The 21,347-nt window shown below is 41.8% G+C and overlaps 1 long non-coding RNA gene across 1 annotated transcript; it reads left to right on the forward strand.

Annotated features, from left to right (window-relative positions):
• Positions 1-17,032: 17,032 nt before the first annotated feature.
• LOC120958240 (uncharacterized) lies at positions 17,033-20,837 on the forward strand. The gene is made up of 3 exons (XR_005752019.2): positions 17,033-20,421; positions 20,529-20,619; positions 20,685-20,837. It is a non-coding gene; the product is annotated as an uncharacterized LOC120958240 (long non-coding RNA).
• Positions 20,838-21,347: the final 510 nt, after the last annotated feature.

Here is a 21,347-nt window from a genome sequence, read left to right on the forward strand (position 1 = left end):
TTTCGCTTTAGCAGACCATCTGTTTAACAAAGCTTTTCCTGTAGACCTCATTCTTGGTGCTCGTCATTACCACACTGAATGCAACTCAGTTCCTTCCTGCACCTCATCAGCCCGTGATGAGAGACAGCGTTTTCGCCATCATTTACAATCGTCTGTATGGCATCCTTGAAGGATTCGCTACAAAGATTTTGTCAATTAGAAGATTAAACCATGAATGATGGATACTCACCAGACGAACGGTATTGTGAATCTTTCTATATGAATACCACCGAACGTGACGATAGCGGTAGAAATATTGTTCGCCTACCGAAACAGCCCGACTTTGATGACAAGCTCGGCCTTCTTAGACCTCATGCCATTCGTCGTTTTGAGCTTCTCGAGCGGAGATTGGAACGTGATCCTGCACTTCGAGAAGCATACCAAGACTTCATGAAGGAGTACTTAGCACTGGGCACATGTCTCCTGTAAGCATTGAATGTGATGATACAGCTGCTTATTATTTACCACACCATCCAGTTTTTAAAGCGTCAAGTACCACCACAAAGGTCAGAGTAGTTTTTGATGGCTCGGCTAAAACGTCAACTGGGTTTTCGCTGAATAAAACTTTAAGGGTTGGACTCACTGTTCAGGATGAACTCATCGATATTATTTTGCGTTTCCGAGCTTATTAAATTGCTGTCGTAGCTAATATCGCCAAGATGTATAGACAAATTGTTTTGCATCCGGATGATCGGTTCGCATTTTTTACCGCTTCTCACCGCAATCGCCGATTGAATTGTACGAGCAGAATACTGTATCATATGGATTGTCTCCATCATCATTCTTGGCCACTCGTAAATTGCTGCAGCTTGCAGAAGATGAAGGTGCTGACTTTTCACTAGCTTCACCCGCACTGAGACACAATTTTTATGTAGACGATTTCTTCGGCGGAGCAAACAGCGTGAGTGAGGCTTGCGAGCTTCGTCAACAACTATCCGAGTTACTCTCCAAGGACGGGTTTGAGCTCATAAAATGGACATCAAACTGTTTAGACGTACTAAGTGGTTTACCAGCAGAGCATATCGATACACAGTCATCACTGCAGTTTGTGCCGAAAGAGATTGTGAAGGCACTTGGCATCGCATGGAAGCCCGAACTAGATGGTTTGTGCTTTGAGTTGATTGCAATAATGGAAACCGTCAACCTCACCATGCTCCATATTGTCTAACATTGCTGGTATGTTTGATCCACTTGGATTGATCGCTCCAGTCATCATTCGCGCGAAATTGCTATTTCAGGAGTTGTGGCTGCAGAAAATCGAATGGGACGATCCGGTCCCTGTATACATCTGCAACAAATGGAAATCGGTTACTGACGACTAGAAGGATTTGGAAAACTTCAAAAGTGAACGGTATGTGCTCTTACCTAACTCTTAACTACAGTTCCATACATTTGCAGACGCGTCAGGAGTTGCTTATGGTGCCAGCATTTATGCGCGTTGTGAGGACCAGCAGGGACAAGTACGAGTCAGCCTCCTCGCGTCGAAATCTCGTGTAGCTCCACTAAAACGAGTTACATTGTCAAGATTGGAGCTCTGCGCCGCCGTGGTAGGAGCACATCTTCATCATCGTGTTAGACGCGCTATGGGAATCGACACAACCGAATCTTTTTTCTGGTCGGATTCAACGGTAACGCCAAACTGGATAGCGTCTTCACCCAACACCTGAAAAACATTCGTGGCGAATCGTTTTGCTAAGATCCAAAACTATTCGCACCCTCGTTAATGGAAACACATTCCCGGTTCATCGAATCCCGCCAATCTGATGTCTCGAGGGATGTCAGCAGCTGAAATGCTAAAAGGATCGATTTGGAGCTGTGAATGGTTGGCGCTATCCCCCTCCAAATGGTCAATGTCAAATCCATCACTGGCTGCTGAAATGGATATGGAAATTCGTCAGGTGAGTGCTGTAGTTGCAAATATACAGACCACTCACCATTGGTTAAATTTGTCGTCGTCCTAAACCAAATTGTTACATATAACTGTATAATGCACACGTTTCATACACAACACAAAACACAAGACAGGTACAACCATCACAAGTTACCTCAGCCGTATTATCGATCACCCCTGAGTCTATAGAATCAGCTAAAATAGTGCTTTGTAAACTGGCACAGCAGCATGAGCTTTCATCTGAGATCCAACTTCTGAAAAAGGGAGAAATGGTACGAAAACAATCACCTCTAAGGATATTGAATCCGTTTCTCGACAAGGATGGAATATTACGAGTAGGAGGCCGCTTGAAGCTTGCACAGCTAACGTACCAGTTCAAGCATCCCATCCTGCTTCCCAAGAACCATCAACTGGCTCATCTCATCGCGGTGCACATACATGAGAAGCTGATGCATGGCGGGGGAAGACTACTATTTTCCCGGATACGTGAGGAATATTGGCCACTCAGTGGACGTCGGCTAGTAAAAAACATAGTGAGGAATTGCTTTCGTTGCATACACCAGGATCCGCAGCTGACAGAATTACAAACTGGTCAACTCCCGTATAAACGCATCACCCCGAACCGGCCGTTTTCCATAACTGGAGTGGATTATGCCGGCCCACTGTATCTGAAACCCGCACACTAGAGAGCCGCTGCCGCTGAATGTTACTTGTGTGTGTTTGTGTGCTTTCTAACCAAGCAGTGCATTTGGAGCTGGTGGGCGATCTCACTACAGAAGGCTTCGCATTACATCGCTGTACACCGGCGAGGATGACCATTGGGCATATACTCCGATAACAGAAAAAACTTTGATGGTGCGGCACACGAACTTAATGAATTATTTGGTGTGTTACAGAACGAACAGAGCTAAAACGTCATCGCATCCAACTGTTCGGACTTGGGTATAACTTGGCAGTTTATCCCTCCTAAGTCCCCACATTTTATACGATTTCCGTAAAGGGCGTTTGACCGTCGATGCCATCACTCGGGTGATGGACAACGGGAAGGTCGCTCTGGACAAGAAGTGAAAGGGGGATCACCTCTGTGCGGTGGTAACGGTGGATGTCCGGAATGCATTTACATCGGCAAACTGGACAGCAATCGGCCAAGCTCTGCAGCGTAAAAACACTCCGGCTTATTCACAGGCGTTGCTGCGGAATTACTTTATTGGCCGAACGCTCCACTACGATACGGATGAAGGAGTAGTGTCGAGGACAGTATCTGCTGGCATTCCTCAGGGTTCGGTTCTAGGACCAACACTGTGGAACGTCATGTATGACGACCTACTCCGCTTGTCGCTCGAAGGACTACGAGCGGACATCATCGGTTTTGCTGACGACGTGGCCTTTACATTCTTGGGAAGGACCACGGAACAGGTCAGCGCTTTAGCAACGGCTAACCTGGAGAGGATCGAGCGGTGGTTGCAAGGAGTCGGATTGGAACTTGCCCACCAAAAGACCGGGTTCATGATCTTTTGTACCCATCATGTCCCGCAGCTTGCAGAGCTACAAGCCGGCGGTCACTCGATCGAATCCACGGAAACGCTGAAATACCTGGGAGTGGACCTCTGCCGCAAACAGCACCACAGCCGGCATCTGGAAAAGGTGGTCAATAAGGCTTCACGGATCACGAATGCCTTGACCTGCCTGATGCCGAATAAGCGTGGTCCTAAGATCCGCAGTAGGAGACAACTAGTGAACGTTGGCAACAGTATCATCCGATACGGAGTTGCTACCTGGGGGTGACTGGTGCTCGACAAGGTAACCCATCGCAAATCGGTCCAAAGGGCGCATCGACCGGGGGCTCTCCGAATCACCAGCGCCTTCCAGACCGTTTCTTATGATGCCGCTTGCGTTGTCGCCAACACCACCCGGTTAGTCCTCCTCATGCAAGAGGATATCCGCTGCCACGACGATAAGGTAACGAGTGCACAATAGGCAGTTTAGGACAAATTTCGGGATAAAATTATTTTTTCAGAAATTGTTAGTTTTTATAGTTTGTAGCAAAGTATTATGATAGTAAATAACATTTTATATGCAGTTCTCATCCATACCACCAGGTGGCGCTACATAAAGTAGTGTTTTAAGGGATCTTTGGTTAGTTTTATTAATTTTGTGTTTTTGTATTGGTTGTTTCTAATAGTATAACCCATTTTAAAATATACTGTAATGTTTCATAATATATGAAAAAAATATAATAATTTTGAATAAGATAATATTTTCTGCTTTGTATAGGACAATTGTAGCTAATTCTCATCACTTTTACTCACAGATAGTACAAATATTAAAAATTCACATACACAACTTAGGTGGATGCTATTTCAAGCTCCTGACGGCTAGTTCACATTTTTAAAGACAGAAATAAAGGCATTCAAATAATTAGATAGAGCAGGTACATTGAAATAAAGTAGTTCCCAAATTCGTAATGAAAAGCAGCAAATATTGTTTGTCTTTGAAGGTTAAAATTTTAAACCTTTTTTGTTAAAAAATAAAAGGAATTACATATTTTCATGGGCGTTGCTATCACACAATATTCATCCAATACTTTTCCAAATCCTGTACTGCCTTCAGAATGGGTAGTAAAAATAAAAATCTGATGTTCTTGGTTTTACAACTACAGGTGTCCCCCGAGATACGACTGTATTTGGTACCGAAAAAATGTCCCAAAGCAAGGCGTTAGTCGAAATAGTCGTATGTCGAATATATGTGATTATAAAGTTTATAACCGAAATGGAAGAGTCGGAATCTATGAAATCGTGTATTTTATTTAAAATAATGTTAGATAATGTATTTATTTTCACCAAAAGCGATATAGAAATTCAAGACCGGAGAGTTTTGGAATCCATGGAAATGTGTTTGTTATGGTTATAAGCACAGCAATTCAAAAAATATACCAATTTCGTCTCAATGACAACTTTTAACTGTCAAAATCAAAATCGTCGTATCTGCGATTCATCGTAACTCGAGGGGGTCGTAACTCGGGGGACGCCTGTATATGAAAAAATCAGAATTCAACGATAGCTTCAAACAAAGTATTTACTTCATTTGTAAAGTTAAACTCTGTCTTTGTTTTCGTCCGTGTAGCTACTGATATTGAACTAGTTAACGAATCAGAGGAATACAGCTCATTATACAAAATGTCCTTCTGGATGCATTTTCTTTCTTGCAAAATATTCTCCCCTCTATCCTTATATTTAGTTTGTCATTACTTTTTTGAGTTTCTTCTCTCAAAACGCTGGGGCATTTGTATCCTGGTGTATTCAAAACATTTCCTGTTATGCGTATAATTTCAAAATTATTTTCCTTACATCCGTCTATAATCTGGAGTAGGACCAAAATGTATTTGGTTCTGATTGGTTTCATTATATTTAATAATAAAGTTAGGTTAGAATAGAAATTTACATATTTGAAAAGTACAATAGCTAAAACTAAGATACACAGCTTCGTAATGGAAAATTAAAGGTGATCAAAAGCACGTAGAATATATTTTTGTAGAATACACAAAATACGCTACACTAGGCACCTATGGAGCCGTCTAGTTATGCAGGTGTCTGTTTTTAGAAAAAGTTGATGTGAAAAAACTTGAATAAAATTCGCGTTTGCAAACTTTCGCAGAATATTTCTTCAAAGATTGATAGTATATAGGGTAAATGTACCTATAGTGGTGGTAGTACCAATAGTGGTGCTATTGCTCTAAAATGCGGTCCATACGGTAAATTAAAAGTAATTAAGTTATTTACGTTAGTGTCAAATGATCTCTGGCCTTTCACAAAGGGTTTAAAAGTTAAATGGGGCCATTCCGTTACTTCGTGACCGAAAAATCCATTATTTTATGAAATGTGTCAACATTTTTCCAAAATTCTTAGGATTTCATAACCAAACTCATTTTTCTGTTAACGTTCTAAATGACCACATACCCACGCAATTACAAGTTTTTCAACATGACTGTTGTGAAATGTTATTGTTTTACTAAAATTATTGGTCTTTTTACCATATTTATGCATTTTTATGTGTTTTTTACCATTGTGCCATTATAGGTACACAAAACAGGCATGTTCCTATAGTGGTTATAGTTATAAAATCAATAAAAACAGTTCGTTTTAGATTTTTTCGATGATATTTTTGACATGTCGTACTATTGTCATTAAAATAAGCAACAGAAATGAGTTTTCTGTAAGAAATTTACCAAACAAAGGCCAAAATTCGCTTATCTGGCTGAGTGAAAAAATCAACCTCAAATCAAGCTTTATCTTCCGGGTGTGGGTTGACGACAGGTGTTATTCAGTACTTTAGTCAATATTTTCTTTAACCAAATTCATACATTTTTTACGATCAAATTACGAAAGAAATCATTATTATGGCAGCTATCCTTGCTATTCATACAAAAACAACTTCGGAACTAAGTTTCATTGATATTATACACTGTTTTCGAGGTATTTTTGTTTACCACCATTATTGGAACACAATACGACGACTATAGGAACCATACCACCATTATAGGTACAACAAATCAGTCACAAAAATATGTATTTTTTCGTAAATTTGATGTATTTCATGATAAAAATGGTTGTGATTGCGTAGATAAAACATATTCCAATTGCTATGTGTTAAAATATTCACAAATTGACCTTCCTGACAATGTTAATCCATTAAAACACATCTGCGTCACTACAAATTGCACCGCTATTGGTACACTTACCCTATATTACACTATTATGTGACATATATGAGACAACGCCACTCTACGCCACTTTCATGATGGCATCATGTCAAAAATTAAAATGATGAATATTTTCAGGAAGTTTCTTCAGTTATTATCGTATATTTCTGCATAAAATTAACTTAACTCAAAATCTTTAATGTATTTATAAAGCTGATTAAATAATTAAATCCTTTTTAAAATGTCTAAACTTATCAAAATCGGTTCATATTTGAAAAAGTTACAAAGGTTCAAAGTTTTCCAAAAAAGTGAAGATTTTTCTACGTTTTTTTAACAAGTCTCGACTTTGAGAGGTCTTTTCTAGAGAACCAGAAAAGATAAAGAACTCATATTTGGTATTATTTTATTAGTTTAACCCTTAGTATTAAAACCCATTATTTGGAATTTCGCTATTACAAAATTGATTTTTTGAATTTCATCCCGGCAAATGCCCCTTGTGGAGTGGTGGCGTTCAATCGGACATATGGAAGCGGCAACGGGAGGAGACGATGAGGTGCTGGCATGACCAGTGGACAACGGGTGCAGGGCAAGGGTGCAGGGGTGCAGGAGCACCAGGATTGAAGACGAGGAGGTTGATTCCAGACATTAATCTCTGGGTCGGCCGCAAGCATGGGGAAGTCGACTTTTTCCTCACCCAGCTCCTCACGGGGCACGGGTTCTTGCGCTCCTATTTCGTCGAGAAAGGCATCCTGGATGGCTTGCCCAACTGCCCCGAGTGCAGGGACGCTGTGGAGGACGTAGAACACGTGCTGTTCCGCTATCGAAGATGCAGCAGCGGTGCCATTCCCGAGTAACAATGGACAACATTGCCTCGGAAATGTGCAGCCGCAGCGATACGTGGGAGGCCGTCCACGCCGCTGCCAGAACAATCTTCTCCACGCTCCAAGCGAGATAGGATGTTAAGCGTCCACCAACGGCAAGGCGACGCAGGCGGGCCAGACGGCGGCCGAGGGACGCAAATGGCGGTCCTTCAGGCCCTGCGGCACGGCAACAACTCGCGCCGCAAGGGCCACCGTAAGCTGGAAAGTTACTAATCTTTTACTTCCTTTCTTTTCGTTTCTTTGAAGCTTCCTTTTTCTCTTCTCTCCTCTATTTTCAGCTTTCTTCTATCTCTTTTATTTTTATGTATTTTTTTCTTGTTTCCTCTATCAAAATATCGTTTCAGGAGAATTGCCTTACGTGCTTGGAGTGGTGACCAACGATGCAGACCCCCCATTGCCCACCCGAAGTGTGGGCGATAGGACCAAAGGGACCGCATCGCACCACGGAAAGCAGTGTAAAAAGCAGAATCAGCAGACCAGATCGCCGCAGCAGAGCGTCAACCAGGGTGTACCGCACGCACGACTTCGCATGAAGTAATACGCACCACAGCGTACCGGCAGGGTTGGGTAAGTAGGGGAAGGGAATGGAATACGCTCACTCCTCGTTGAAAAAATCCCCATATTTTGGTGGATTGTGGGAAGCAGCGGTTAAGACGGCCAAACGACATCTCTACAGGCAGCTAGGCAGTTCGAGGCTGTCTTACGAAGGATACAGCACCATTCTGCAGCAAGTAGAAGCGGCAATGAACTCGCGTCCTTTGTTGCCAATGAAGTATGACCCTAATGATTTGGCAGCGCTTACACCGGCGCACTTCCTGATCGGCTCTTCTATGCATGCTGTCCCGACTACACCCGACTGAAACCATACACGTTAGACGAATTGCAGAGCTGGCAATTGCTCGTGCAACGCTTTTGGAAGCAGTGGACAACCGAATATCTGCAGGAAATGCAGAAGGATAATAAGGTAGTGAATCGTACCGAAATAGTACCTGGCAGACTGGTCATCCTTGCGGACGATTCGGTTCCTATCACCCGATGGCCACTTGCTCGCATCATCGATGTACCCAGGAGAAGCTCGGCTTACGCGTGTAGTGAAGTTGAAAACGGCAAAGGGAATAGTTACGTGTCCAGTAGCTAAAATTAGCTTGTTGCCTGTTGCGAAGCCTTCCGATTAGCAGCACGTGTAGTTTGTTTTCTTCTTCTTCTTCTTTGGGTGATGGAGTTTGCCTTCCTATGATGTTGTAGGACAGCAACAGAGGTTGACCATCTTGGTTGGTAGAGAGACTTTACAGTCTATTTTTCTTGAATTGTTCTTTTTTCTTCTCTTCTTTCAGTCTTTGGTTGTCACATCGTTTACATCACAGGGTTTAATACTCAGATTATTTTTGTGTATATTGTGTTGTCTGTCGTGTGTTGTTTTTGTGTCCGTTTTTTTAATTTGGTGCGTATGTGTATGTGGGTAACTATACTGAGTTTTGAAAACAAAATTCAGTTAGTTTCCGTCTGTTTGTGTTGTTCAGAATATATGTTTATTGATATTTTTCTATTAAGTTCATGAGTACATTTGTTTTGCGAGATTTAGCGTAACGCTCGCTTTTCACCGCTGTAGAGCATTTTGCCAAGAGGCAGTTTATTTTGGTTTTAGAAAGCATGGTGTTAGGCTTAGGGCCTTTTGTTACGCTATCTTAACTTAAACTAACTTATCTACTTAACACTATTAGATTAGGAACAAGACAAAAGAAATTCAAAAATATGAAGGAAAGAAGGAAAAAAAAGTGAAAAATTCAAAAGAGTGCCCTTAGAAGGGGTGAACCTGATGTTGCGCATTTTGCTTTAATGCGTTCTGTTATCACATATCCAATTTCATCTATTGGATATGTACTGGTTTTTTTCATATAGCCCCTCTAACCTGGTCCAGTAGGGAGCATTTGCAATTAATCGCAAAAATCGGTTCAACCCTATTTGAACCCTGCGAATGTTGGTTGGGGCGCTATTTTTCCAAACCGAGATACTATAGGTAGCCATGGGAAGAACTATTTGTTTATAGATCGCGATCTTGTTCCTGTAGCAAAGGCGAGAGCCGCGATTAACTAAGGGATACAATTTTTTAAGCAGGACATTGATCCGTGTTGCCAGCTCTCGGGTATGGTGATGATAAAGCAGCTTGTTGTCCATGAGTAGTCCCAGATACTTTACCCTTGACAACCAAGGGATTGTTGTTCCTCCCACAGTCAGCTGGTGGCCAATCGGGTTTAGTAGCTGGTGCCTTAGCCGGTGTGGGACAATCATGGCTTGTGTTTTTGCGTTGTTGATGCGGATTCTCCATTCAGCAGCATAGCCTTGTAGTACGTCTAAGCAGCGCTGAGCGCCGCGTCTGAGTTCTGCTGGTGTTCTGCCCTTAGTAGCGATCGCCGTGTCGTCTGCAAACAGGAACAACTGGGCACCGCTAGGAAGAGCAGGAAGGTCCGCCGTGAACAGCAGATACAGAAGTGGGCCCAGAACGCTGCCCTGGGGTACGCCCGCCGGTACATGCTGCACATCCGAATTATATGGGCCGATGACAACACGGAAGGTGCGGTGCTGCAGGTAATTCTTGATCAGTTTGATCAAGAATAATGGGAGCTTGTACTGGTACAATTTATGGACAAGTCCATCATGCCACACGTTGTCGAATGCTTTTTCCACGTCAAGCATCACTACAGCAGTGGATCTTGCTACTCGTTTATTTTGCTGGATGGTGTTTTGCAGTCGAATCAGTTTGTGTGTTGTTGAGTGTCCGGACCTAAATCCAAACTGTTCTACCGGAATAATTTGTAGATCGTTAACCGAACTTCTTAGTCGACAACATATTATTTTTTCGAACAGTTTGCTGAAGGCGCTTAGCAAGCTTATTGGACGATAGCTGGATGGAAGGGTGGGATCCTTTCCGGGCTTCAGGATTGGGATCACCTTTGCGCTCTTCCAGGCTTGCGGGAATATGTTGAGTGAGAGGCAGCTATTAAAAATCGCAACAAGTAAACTTATAGCTCGATTTTGTAGATGTTTGATGCAAATATTGAAGATTCTATCAAAGCCTGGGGCCTTCATGTTTTGAAGACATTTGATGGTACTTTCAACCTCCGCGACGGTGATGCGCTCTTCGGGTGGTAGAGTTGGAGGTGCGTTGTCAACTGTGCTGTTGGTCGTTGACACTTCTACGTCGTGAGGGCTAGTCATTGTAAGACAAAGGCGATGTGCCTCAGCAAATTGATTAGCAAGTGCATTGGACTTTTCGATGGGCGTAATGACTACATGCGCTGGTAAGTTGCTCTTTAATGGAGGAATCGGCCAGGGTTTGTCTTTTAGAATTTTCGCCATTTTCCAAAAGGCTGGCGAGTGGGGTGGAAGCTGCTCAACTTTGCTTGCAAAGTTAGTGTTGCGAATTTCTGCTACGCGATCTGAGATGATGCGTGAGAGATTAGCCGCTTGTCGCTTTAACAGCTGATCACCGCTTCTCTGGTATTGGCGCCTGAGTGTGTTACGATGCTTGTTTAAGTCTTGGGTATATTCGTCTAAGGTGACAATTTCCCCCTTAATACGCACCTCGGGAACGCATTCGACTACTGCAGTATTAATGGAGTCCTGCAACATTTTAATGGCTGAATCTATGGATTCTGGTGAAAGGAGTACTTCTGTCGACGATATGCTTCGATCAACCATGGTTCCAAATCTGGCCCAATTGGCTTTATGGTAGTTCCTGCGTTTTGCTGGTGGGGCTCTGTTCGGTTCAGCACTTAGCTCAGTATACACAGGAAAATGGTCTGAGTTAAGTTCATCAATGGTGCATGGTTTCATTATCGCTGTGTTCGTAAGATACAAATCTAATGTGCTGGGAGCCCCCCGAGAAGGGATATATGTTGGTTGATCAGGATAATCTATGATAAAGTTTCCGTGCTGTGCGATGTCGGCTAAGATTCTCCCATTAGAGTTGCTACGAATGTTGTTCCACAGGGTATGTCGAGCGTTAATATCGCCACCAACGATGGTCCGCATATTGAGGTGCGTCAGTACATTAAGGTCTCTTCGGAAAGCCTGTGCTGTGATGTTGGTGCACTGTTTAGGGCAGTAGATCGCCAGAAAACAAACTGACCCCGAGCATGTCGAAACTTGAATCCCCAATGATTCGATAATAGTAGTATCGAATCGCGGGAGCAGCATATGGTGGATACCGTGACGGACTGCTATGAAATGAAATAGTTACTGATGTAAAAGTTGATATCGGGTTTTAGGTGTGTTTCAACAATTAGTGCAATATCGATACGGTGTCTATGTAGAAAATCTTCAAGCGGTATTCTTTTAGTCCTTACAGACTGTGCATTCCATGTCACAACGCGAAGATTACCCATTGAGCATAAGTAGTTCTCCGATAACGGCGAGTTGTTCTGCCTTGTTGCGGCATAGTCGAAGTTTCGACATCATCTTTGTGAAGATGCTAAAAAGTTCCTGCATGGAAAAAAGATTCGCTTCAGAAACTGGTGTTGGTGTGTCTGGGGCGTTCCGAGCATTTTCCAAGCGCTGGGCAAGGGTGATGAAGCCAGGTGGGGTATTTGGTTCAATTGAAGCAGTGCGGTTTGTCTGCATTACTGAACTGCTGGGTTGTGTAGCAGTATGGGTCGATGTTGCGGGGGGAGGACGTACCATCGGTGGAGCTGTTATTAACGGCCTCGGAGGGATCTGCCGATGAACCGGGTTCGGCGGATGTTGGTGTTTTGCCCGTCGACGTGAGGCCTGTTGCCTAACTTCTACATATTTTGCTCGGCGGGGGCAGGTTGGATCATCAGCCCCATGAGGACCCGAGCAGTTCGAGCATTTCAACGCCTCATTTTGGTCCTTGGTTGGACAAGCTTCGGTGATGTGTTGACCCGCGCAACGAGCGCAACGTGGTTGGATGTTGCAGTGTCGCGTACCATGGCCAAAGTCTTGGCAACGATGGCATTGCGTTGGACCCTTTTTACCACCACGATATGCCTCCCACCTTATGATGACTTGCTGTATGGTTCGAACCGCCTCTAGTTTTTTCAGGGAGCAGGTCCCACGTTTGAAGTGTACTAGATACAATCTGGAGTGTATTGTATCGATGCGCCGTTTAATTTCGAAGGCCTCCAAAACTTCGAGTTGGTAGCGTCCCTGAAGTTCCTCCACTATTTCGGGGATGTCCATTTCTGGAAGCCCGCGTAGCACAGCCTTGAACGGGCGGTCTTGTTTCGCATCGTGGCTGAAGAATTCCGCTTTTCGCTCTTGTAAGTATTTTACTACGCCATCGTATTCAGACCTGGAGCGAGTGACAATGGATGTGCCAATGCCGCTGAGTCGGAATTGGGGCGTGAATCCTCGTGACTGAAGCTCCGGACGAAGTTCAGCAACAGGTATTGTTTTAACCACAATCGGTGGCGGCTTGAAATTCGACTCGGAAGTCGGATTTACTTTTCGACCTACCAGCGGTGTGGCAGATGCTGCGGGTGGGTTAGCCGACGGACCGGCGGATGTTTTTTGAGTAGACCGACGACGAGCGGAGCCTTTCTTTCGATTTACTAAAGTAAATTCCTGGGAAATTTCCTCCTGTTCCATGGTGTCGGAGGAGCTGGTATCGTTGATGCTATTGTTTTCATTATTCAGCCTTTGTGCCAATGCATCGTTATCGGCAGTTGGGCATATCCGCCGCACGGAGCGTTTCGACATGCCCGAGTCCGATCCACTATCACTGCAACTGTTTCTTCCACGCTTCGCGTGTTTCCCCCCCTCCCCCGACATGATCAAAGAAGAGGCAGAGAAACGCGCGTGACAAAATGAAAACCGGTTTTATGAGAGATTATTCGGGAGCACAAAAGAAGCGGTGCTTACCCATCGAAGGCTCAAACCGAACATTTGTGTTGTTCCATTTATTTCCCTAGTTAATAATGGTTATCTATGCCATTGTGTTTTTGTTTTTGTTTTTGTTTTTGTTTTTGTTTTTGTTTTTGTTTTTGTTTTTGTTTTTGTTTTTGTTTTTGTTTTTGTTTTTGTTTTTGTTTTTGTTTTTGTTTTTGTTTTTGTTTTTGTTTTTGTTTTTGTTTTTGTTTTTGTTTTTGTTTTTGTTTTTGTTTTTGTTTTTGTTTTTGTTTTTGTTTTTGTTTTTGTTTTTGTTTTTGTTTTTGTTTTTGTTTTTGTTTTTGTTTTTGTTTTTGTTTTTGTTTTTGTTTTTGTTTTTGTTTTTGTTTTTGTTTTTGTTTTTGTTTTTGTTTTTGTTTTTGTTTTTGTTTTTGTTTTTGTTTTTGTTTTTGTTTTTGTTTTTGTTTTTGTTTTTGTTTTTGTTTTTGTTTTTGTTTTTGTTTTTGTTTTTGTTTTTGTTTTTGTTTTTGTTTTTGTTTTTGTTTTTGTTTTTGTTTTTGTTTTTGTTTTTGTTTTTGTTTTTGTTTTTGTTTTTGTTTTTGTTTTTGTTTTTGTTTTTGTTTTTGTTTTTGTTTTTGTTTTTGTTTTTGTTTTTGTTTTTGTTTTTGTTTTTGTTTTTGTTTTTGTTTTTGTTTTTGTTTTTGTTTTTGTTTTTGTTTTTGTTTTTGTTTTTGTTTTTGTTTTTGTTTTTGTTTTTGTTTTTGTTTTTGTTTTTGTTTTTGTTTTTGTTTTTGTTTTTGTTTTTGTTTTTGTTTTTGTTTTTGTTTTTGTTTTTGTTTTTGTTTTTGTTTTTGTTTTTGTTTTTGTTTTTGTTTTTGTTTTTGTTTTTGTTTTTGTTTTTGTAGGTTTAGGGAGATTTTTTTCTTTAAACGATCTTCCATTACAGGAAGAGATAAAAGATGTTTCTCCATTTCCTCTCTTTTTTCATATTTCTATGTGGTTTTGTTTTTGATTTTTTTAAATTTGCTTGATTGTTTTTCCAGAGGGTTCTCTCCATGTTTTTCTGGAAATCTTCAAATTTTGTTCTGTTGTTATTGTTATTATTATTATTATTATTATTATATTTGAGACAGTCAAAACCATATGCCATCCTGTGTTTGATATTCTACAAGTTTCAAACTCGCCTTTTTTGGTTATTTTCATTTTAGCTAGCCAATAATCTGAGTATTCATGCCCAGATAAAATTCTGTTCATTGTTTTTATTTGTTTCCCGCTAATTTTTATATTTTTGTGCCAAATTTCAGTTTTGAATTCGGTTTGGAAATTAAGGATTTTATTCCCTTTAGTAATGGACTCATTTGTGTACCATTCTGTAGCATGCTTTTCTATTTCCTTGCGGTAAAAATCTTTGGTATCAGTAAATCTTATTTTATTGTCTAATTCTAAATTTGTTAGGAATCCTTTATTCGCTAATTCGTCTGCGACTTTGTTTCCTTATATTCCTACGTATGATGGTAAACACATAATTTTTGTGTTAGGTGCATTTTTGTAAGACTTTGTACATCATTCCTTCCATTTGTGGTTCTTTTGGTGCTTTTTTTAGGATGTTACATGAAGTTAGGCTATCAGTAGGGTAAATGTACCAATAGTGGTGCAATTAGTAGTGATACCGATGTGTTTTAATGGATTTAAAGTGTCAGGAAGGACAATTTCTGAATATTTTAACACATAGCAATTGGAATATGTTTTATTTTCGCAATCATAACCATTTTTACCATGAAATACATCAAATTTTCAAAAATATACAAATATTTGTGACTGCTTCGTTGTACCTGTAATGGTGGTATGGTTCCTATAGTCGTCGTATTGTGTTCCTATAGTAGTGGTAAACAAAGATGCATCAAAAACGGTGTATAATATCAATGCAACTTAGTTTCGAAGCTGTTTTCGTATGAATAGCAAGGATTACTGTCATAATATAGGTTTCTTGCGTAATTTGATCGTAAAAAAATGTATAAATTTGATCGATGAAGCTATTGACAAAAGTACTGCATCACACTTGACGTCAACCTACACCCGGAAGAGTGTGCTTGATTTGAAGTCATTTTTTCATTCAGCCAAATAAGCAAATTTTAGCATGTTTTTGGTAAATTACCTTCGTAAAACTCATTTCTGTTGCTTATTTTAGTGAAAAAAGTACGACATGTCGAAAAATATCTAATATTACCTGTTTTTATTGATTTTATAACTATAATCACTATAGGAACATGCCTGTTTTGTGTACCTATAATGGCACTATTGTAAAAAACACTTAAAAATGCATAAATATGGTCAAAAGGAATATAATTTTAGAAAAACGATAACATTTCATTACAGCTATGTTGAAAAACTAGTAATTGCGTGGTTATGTGGTCATTTAGAACGTTAACAGAAATACGAGTTTCGTTATGAAATCCTAAGGATTTTGGAAAAATGTTGACATATTTCACAAAATAATGGATTTTTCGGACACTAAGAAATGGAATGGCCCCATTTACATTTTAAACCCTTTTGTAAAAGGCTAAAGAACATTTCACACTAACTTAAATAACTTAATTACTTTTAATTTGCCGTATAAACCGCATTTTAGAGCAATAGCACCACTATTGGTACTACCACCACTATAGGTACATTTACCCTATATTGCGTTATGTTTTTCATGTTTTGTTTTTTAGCTATCTCCAAGGCTTTTTCGATGGATATCACTTCTATTGCTCCTATTGATGTTATTTATTCATTTATTTATTTATTTCATACACAACTGACGGACCATCGTGTCTAATCGGCAACCTTATAATTAAATTAAGATATATATAACAATGATCTTTTATAACATATAAATAGACCTAACCTAATAAACCTAAGCTAACATTAAATGTGACGTAGACGCAATTTCTCCTTGAACGTAGATGTAGACATACTAAAATCGAACAAATCTAACACTTCATTGAACTCGAGGGACATACGTATAATGGGGTGTCCCTGGCTATGGTTGTTGCGGGTACGCGGTACACGGAGATGGAAATTGGATCTAAGAATCCGACAGGGAGCGAACAAATTAATGCTGGCTAGTAATGCCGGGGAATCAATCTCTCCGTTAAGGAGCCGGAATATGAAAAGGCATTGGGCGTTTTTACGCCGAGAGCAGAGTGGTTCAAGTCCGAGAAGCAGACACCCCTGATGGTAGGTGGGCCGAGCGTGGTGGGATTGCCATGGAAGGAGTCGAACCGCGTACCTGGTGAGTCTCCGTTGAATGGCTTCGAGGCGATTGATGTCACCAACGCCAAGCGGGCACCAGATCGGACAGCAGTACTCCAGGCACGACCTTACGATGGCACAGAAGATCGACTTGACGCACATGGGATCGGTAAACTCGCTACAGGTCCGCGTAATTAGACCAAGTAGCTGATTTCCCTTCGCAACAACGCTATCAATGTGAGGGCGAAATGACATCTTCTTATCGACTAGCACCCCCAGATCACGGATACATGTCGTGCGAGCCAAAGCCGTGTTGAGCATAGTGTATGTAAACGTGATAGGGTGACGGGCTCTGCTGAATGATATACACTGGCATTTGTCAGCACACACTTGGAGGGCGTTTCTGCTGCACCAGCTGTCCAGATTCTCAAGGATCAGTTACTAGCATGAAGTCGACTGCCTTTTTTATGGATAGGAATCATTCGCGCGTGTTTCCAGGACGCAGGATACGTGCTACGCATAAGGGAAGCATTAAATATTTTGGCAAGAATGGGTGCGAGTGATTGACGGCAGTGCTTCAAAATGTATGCGGGAATATTGCCAGGTCCAGATGATGTCGAAGGTTTTATATCGCTGAGTGTGCGCGCAACTAGTGCTTCGTCAATTGTGGGTAAAATAAAATCGATAGCATCCGATGGAGTATTGCGAGTGGCCTCAGCTAGTGTGTTAGGATTGTGAACAGAAGGGGTGAATGCATCAGCGAAACGATTGGCGAAAGTGTTGCAAATATTGGATGTATCGATACTAGTTTCGCCGTTGTAGCTCATTGACGGAGGGATACTTCTTAAATTGCGCCGTTTGTTCCAGAAGCTTTAGAACCGTGTCGGCTTAGAAAACAGCTGCCTTTCAGTACGGCGAAAGAAGGAGCGGTAGAGCACACGATTTTGTCGACGATAATTGTTCAGTGCATCGAAAAAAATTCTCCTATGCAGCGAGGATCTCGTTCTACTGTAATCCGCGTAGGCTTTTGATTTTATTTTTTTCAACCGTCGTAAAGATGCATTAGACCAATCGGAGCCAGACTTTCGTTGAGCAACAGGAACGCAGGAGTTAATCGCTGAGCGCATAAAAACGCTAAAGAAATCGGTGGCTTTGTCGATAGTGGCAAAGTTGGAGCAGTCAAAATTGCGGTCAAACGACACAATAAGAGAATTCATACGTTCCACATTCGTTTTGAAGAAATTTCTATTGACTGTACTGCAAGTGTGACTGTTAGTGGTGTGGGATAGTTGTACGGGATAATAAATCATCATATCCAATGAAGGATGATGAAAATCCTCACTAAGAAGTGGAATACTACAGTGTGTTACGTATGGGAGGGAGTTCTCTGGAGCCGAAGTACCATTCACAGAGTGCAGAGGTGTGATTGAGTCGCACAAAATATTGGTTGCGGCAAGGTTTGCGAAGACCAGATCCAATTGACGCCCAGATTGATTTGCAATACCACTCAACTGAAATAATCCGGTACTATGCAACCCATCCACGAAATCGGTATTAGCCACGGAATTGCATAAAGGTGCATAATGCATGACAGAATAACATGGAGAGCAATCAGTGGCTTCTGATGTATTAGTCAGCTCCCATCTGATATCAGGTTTATTGAAATCTCCGAAGACGTATAATAAATCGCTCTCTTTAATGCGGCTTGAAATTTCACGTACACTATCATGTAAAGCGTTCATCACTGCGGGGTCATTCGCATGACTAGGCGGAATGTAAACAACGCCGATGTAAACAGAGACACCTGGCAGCAATGTTTTGATCCAAAGTTGTTCCAGTATGGTATTAGGCGATGCGATTTCACATGTCGGTATTGAAGAGGAACATGCAATTAAAACACCCCCACCGCGTGAGAGGGCACTGTTGGAAGGATTCCTATCGCACCTGTAGATATGATAATGAACGTCTGTGAGGAGCGAAGAAGGTATGGACTGAGTAAGCCAAGTCTCAGTGAGAATGATAAAATAATATTCTGATTCTGATAGCGCCAGGCGAAGATTTGTAGTTTTCGTTCGTAGACCACGTAGATTTTGATAGTAGATAGAGAGACTGGGATGAGCTGAGCGAGGTGCATCGCCGGATGCAGTGCAAGATTGCTATTCATCCGACGGGCCAGCGTCAGCAGATTAATCAGTTCGTTAAGCGTTTCCGCGCTGCGGTCTTTTTTTAGGCGCGGCTAAGCATTCGGGAGGCGACCTGGTAGGTGTGGTAGTGACAAGCATTCGCTCATTAAGGTCCTGTTGTGGTTCGGTTTTAAACAAAGCTGCATCTGTGGTGGTCATATCATATCAAGTTGCAACAGGCTGCGCGGGCGGATCTGTATTGGCAGTTGGTATCGGAGTGCTCAATCCAAACCGTGGGAAAGGATTACGATAAGTGTCTGTAGTGAGAGTGACAGGGTGATCGAGTGTAGGTTGAAGCATCGAATTTGTATCAGCAGCTGCGAGAGCATTAGTGTTAATATTATTGGTCCGGTAGTCACGGAACTCACGGTACGTTAGAGCGGAGGGTGAGAGGTGAGAGAGCCTTGCTGCGTAGAGTGACTGGTATGCCCACCTTAAATGAGACAAATGAGAGTGTACTGGTGTCAGCGCCAAATTTCGTCAGACGGTGAACGAACACGTCCCGCTTGTCGAGTGCTAGACGTACTTGCACCATGTGTGAGATTTGCTCAGTGGTGACCGATGGGGCAAAACGTGTAAAGAATAGCCACATTCGCATGTCAGTGTGTGGAATGATATCCAATGAATCCGAGTCAAGCGGCGATCCGGATCCTCTAAGTAGTGGTGATAGCGGCTTAATAGGTGGTGGCATGGTAGTGTTGGACGACGGTCCGCTCGCACTTACACTAAGTGAAGAGGCCAAGGATGGAAACTGTTGTGACGATGTAATATTGTTGACCCCTGAAGTAAACAATCCTGGATTCGATGATGCTGGTTTGCGATGAATGGGTTGTTGTGACGGCAAATCAGTGGCGATGTTCGACGAAATCAGACAAGAACGGATCTCGTCGTTAAGCACTTTCAGGAGCTCGCGCTTATTATCTGTGATCTGTTGTGACAACTCTCTACGCAGCCCGCTTGGCAAAGAGTAACTCATTTTGATGCCTCTCGCTACCCCTGGCCCTAGTTTTGAAAGAATCACGCGACACACTCGCACTCCACTACCCCATCCCATGGAAAAACGCTCCCACCATCGAGGTGTTGACCAAAATTTCGCTGTGTGCATGAGACACACACTCGCACTCCTCCAGTCCTCCACAGCTGAACGCTCCCACCGTTGCGACATTTGCGAGAATTTTTGCTCTGAGCGTGAGACCCTGAAGCGCAAGGGATGACACTATGTGTAAAGACGATCATAATTCAATATGGTCAAAATGCGTCGATTGTCGTTTCATTTATCTGGTAATGATGTATTCACTTCATCAAAAATTTTAAACGTAGGCTGTACTAGGCTGATAACAATATTTGAAATTGAAATCAGAATAAAATCAATTCATTTGAAGTAAAATAAATTCCATTATACTCTATTTTGTCCATATGATCAACACTTGTACATAGTGCCATTTATTTTGTGTTCTTCACTCTCGCGCTGTGTTGTGATCGTTCGAAACTCATCGCCAGAACGAATGCAAATCTCATATGGGAAGGATTGGTGCCGGAAGATGCAGCGAAAATTATGAAATGATAATAGAAAAGTGGTTAAGTTAATCGTGAAAGATGTCAACGCAGGCGCAAATGCAGTATGTTTTGTTACATGATCTACGGGTAAGTGCATGCATAAGAAGAAGAATCTTCCAAATGATGTTTGTGTTCTAACAATCGTACTGCTTTTAATGTTTGTTTATTCTTCTATTATTTTCCATCACACCTAGCTATTTCATTGCCAAAGCTCCTGATAACAGATCAAAGCAGATGGATCGGGCTTACAGAGTCGCCATTTAACTTCAAATATCTTCGTGATCGGTAAGTTTTAAATAGTCCTAGTTTTGCTCACCATTCTAATGCTCGATTTATCTTTCATTCCTCAGGAAAACGCATCAAACAGCAAGTGTTTTTCTTCCAACAGCACGCGCCATCGGTGGAGCAAGCAGCCAACGTTTTGATCGCTAGTACGCGCCATCAAGAATAGAAATATTCCCGAATAGCTCTGTGAATAAAAAACTGCACATTTACTGTCCGAATTTCTTGGAATTTTTTGATCGGTCTACGCTCGCGGGAATGGTGTGTCCGTTGAGGAAAAGAAAGAAAGGGTGGGAGCGAGGATTAGCCAAAAACGCGGCATTGAGAATGAGGGGAGGTGTGCTCAGCGCTCACGCTGGGACACTCACGATGCTTGAAATAAAATGTTAACAAGCATCGATTTCAAGCATGCATGTCGCGCGACATTTTGCCAAGCGGGTGGCGATCAAAACGTTGGCTGCTTGCTCCACCGATTACGCGTGCTGTTGGAAGAAAAACACTTCCTCTTTGATGCGTTTTCCTGAGGAATGAAAGATAAATCGAGCATTAGAATGGTGAACAAAACTAGGACTATTTAAAACTTACCGATCACAAAGATATTTGAATTTAAACGGCGACTCTGTAAGCCCGATTCACCTTCTTTGATCGGTTATAAGGTGCTTTCGTAATGAAATAGCTTGGAGCCATGGCAAATAATAGAAGAATAAACAAACATTAAAAGCAGTACGATT

This window comes from Anopheles coluzzii, chromosome X (genome assembly GCF_943734685.1).
Source record: "Anopheles coluzzii chromosome X, AcolN3, whole genome shotgun sequence".
In the NCBI taxonomy this organism is placed as follows: Eukaryota; Metazoa; Arthropoda; class Insecta; order Diptera; family Culicidae; genus Anopheles; species Anopheles coluzzii.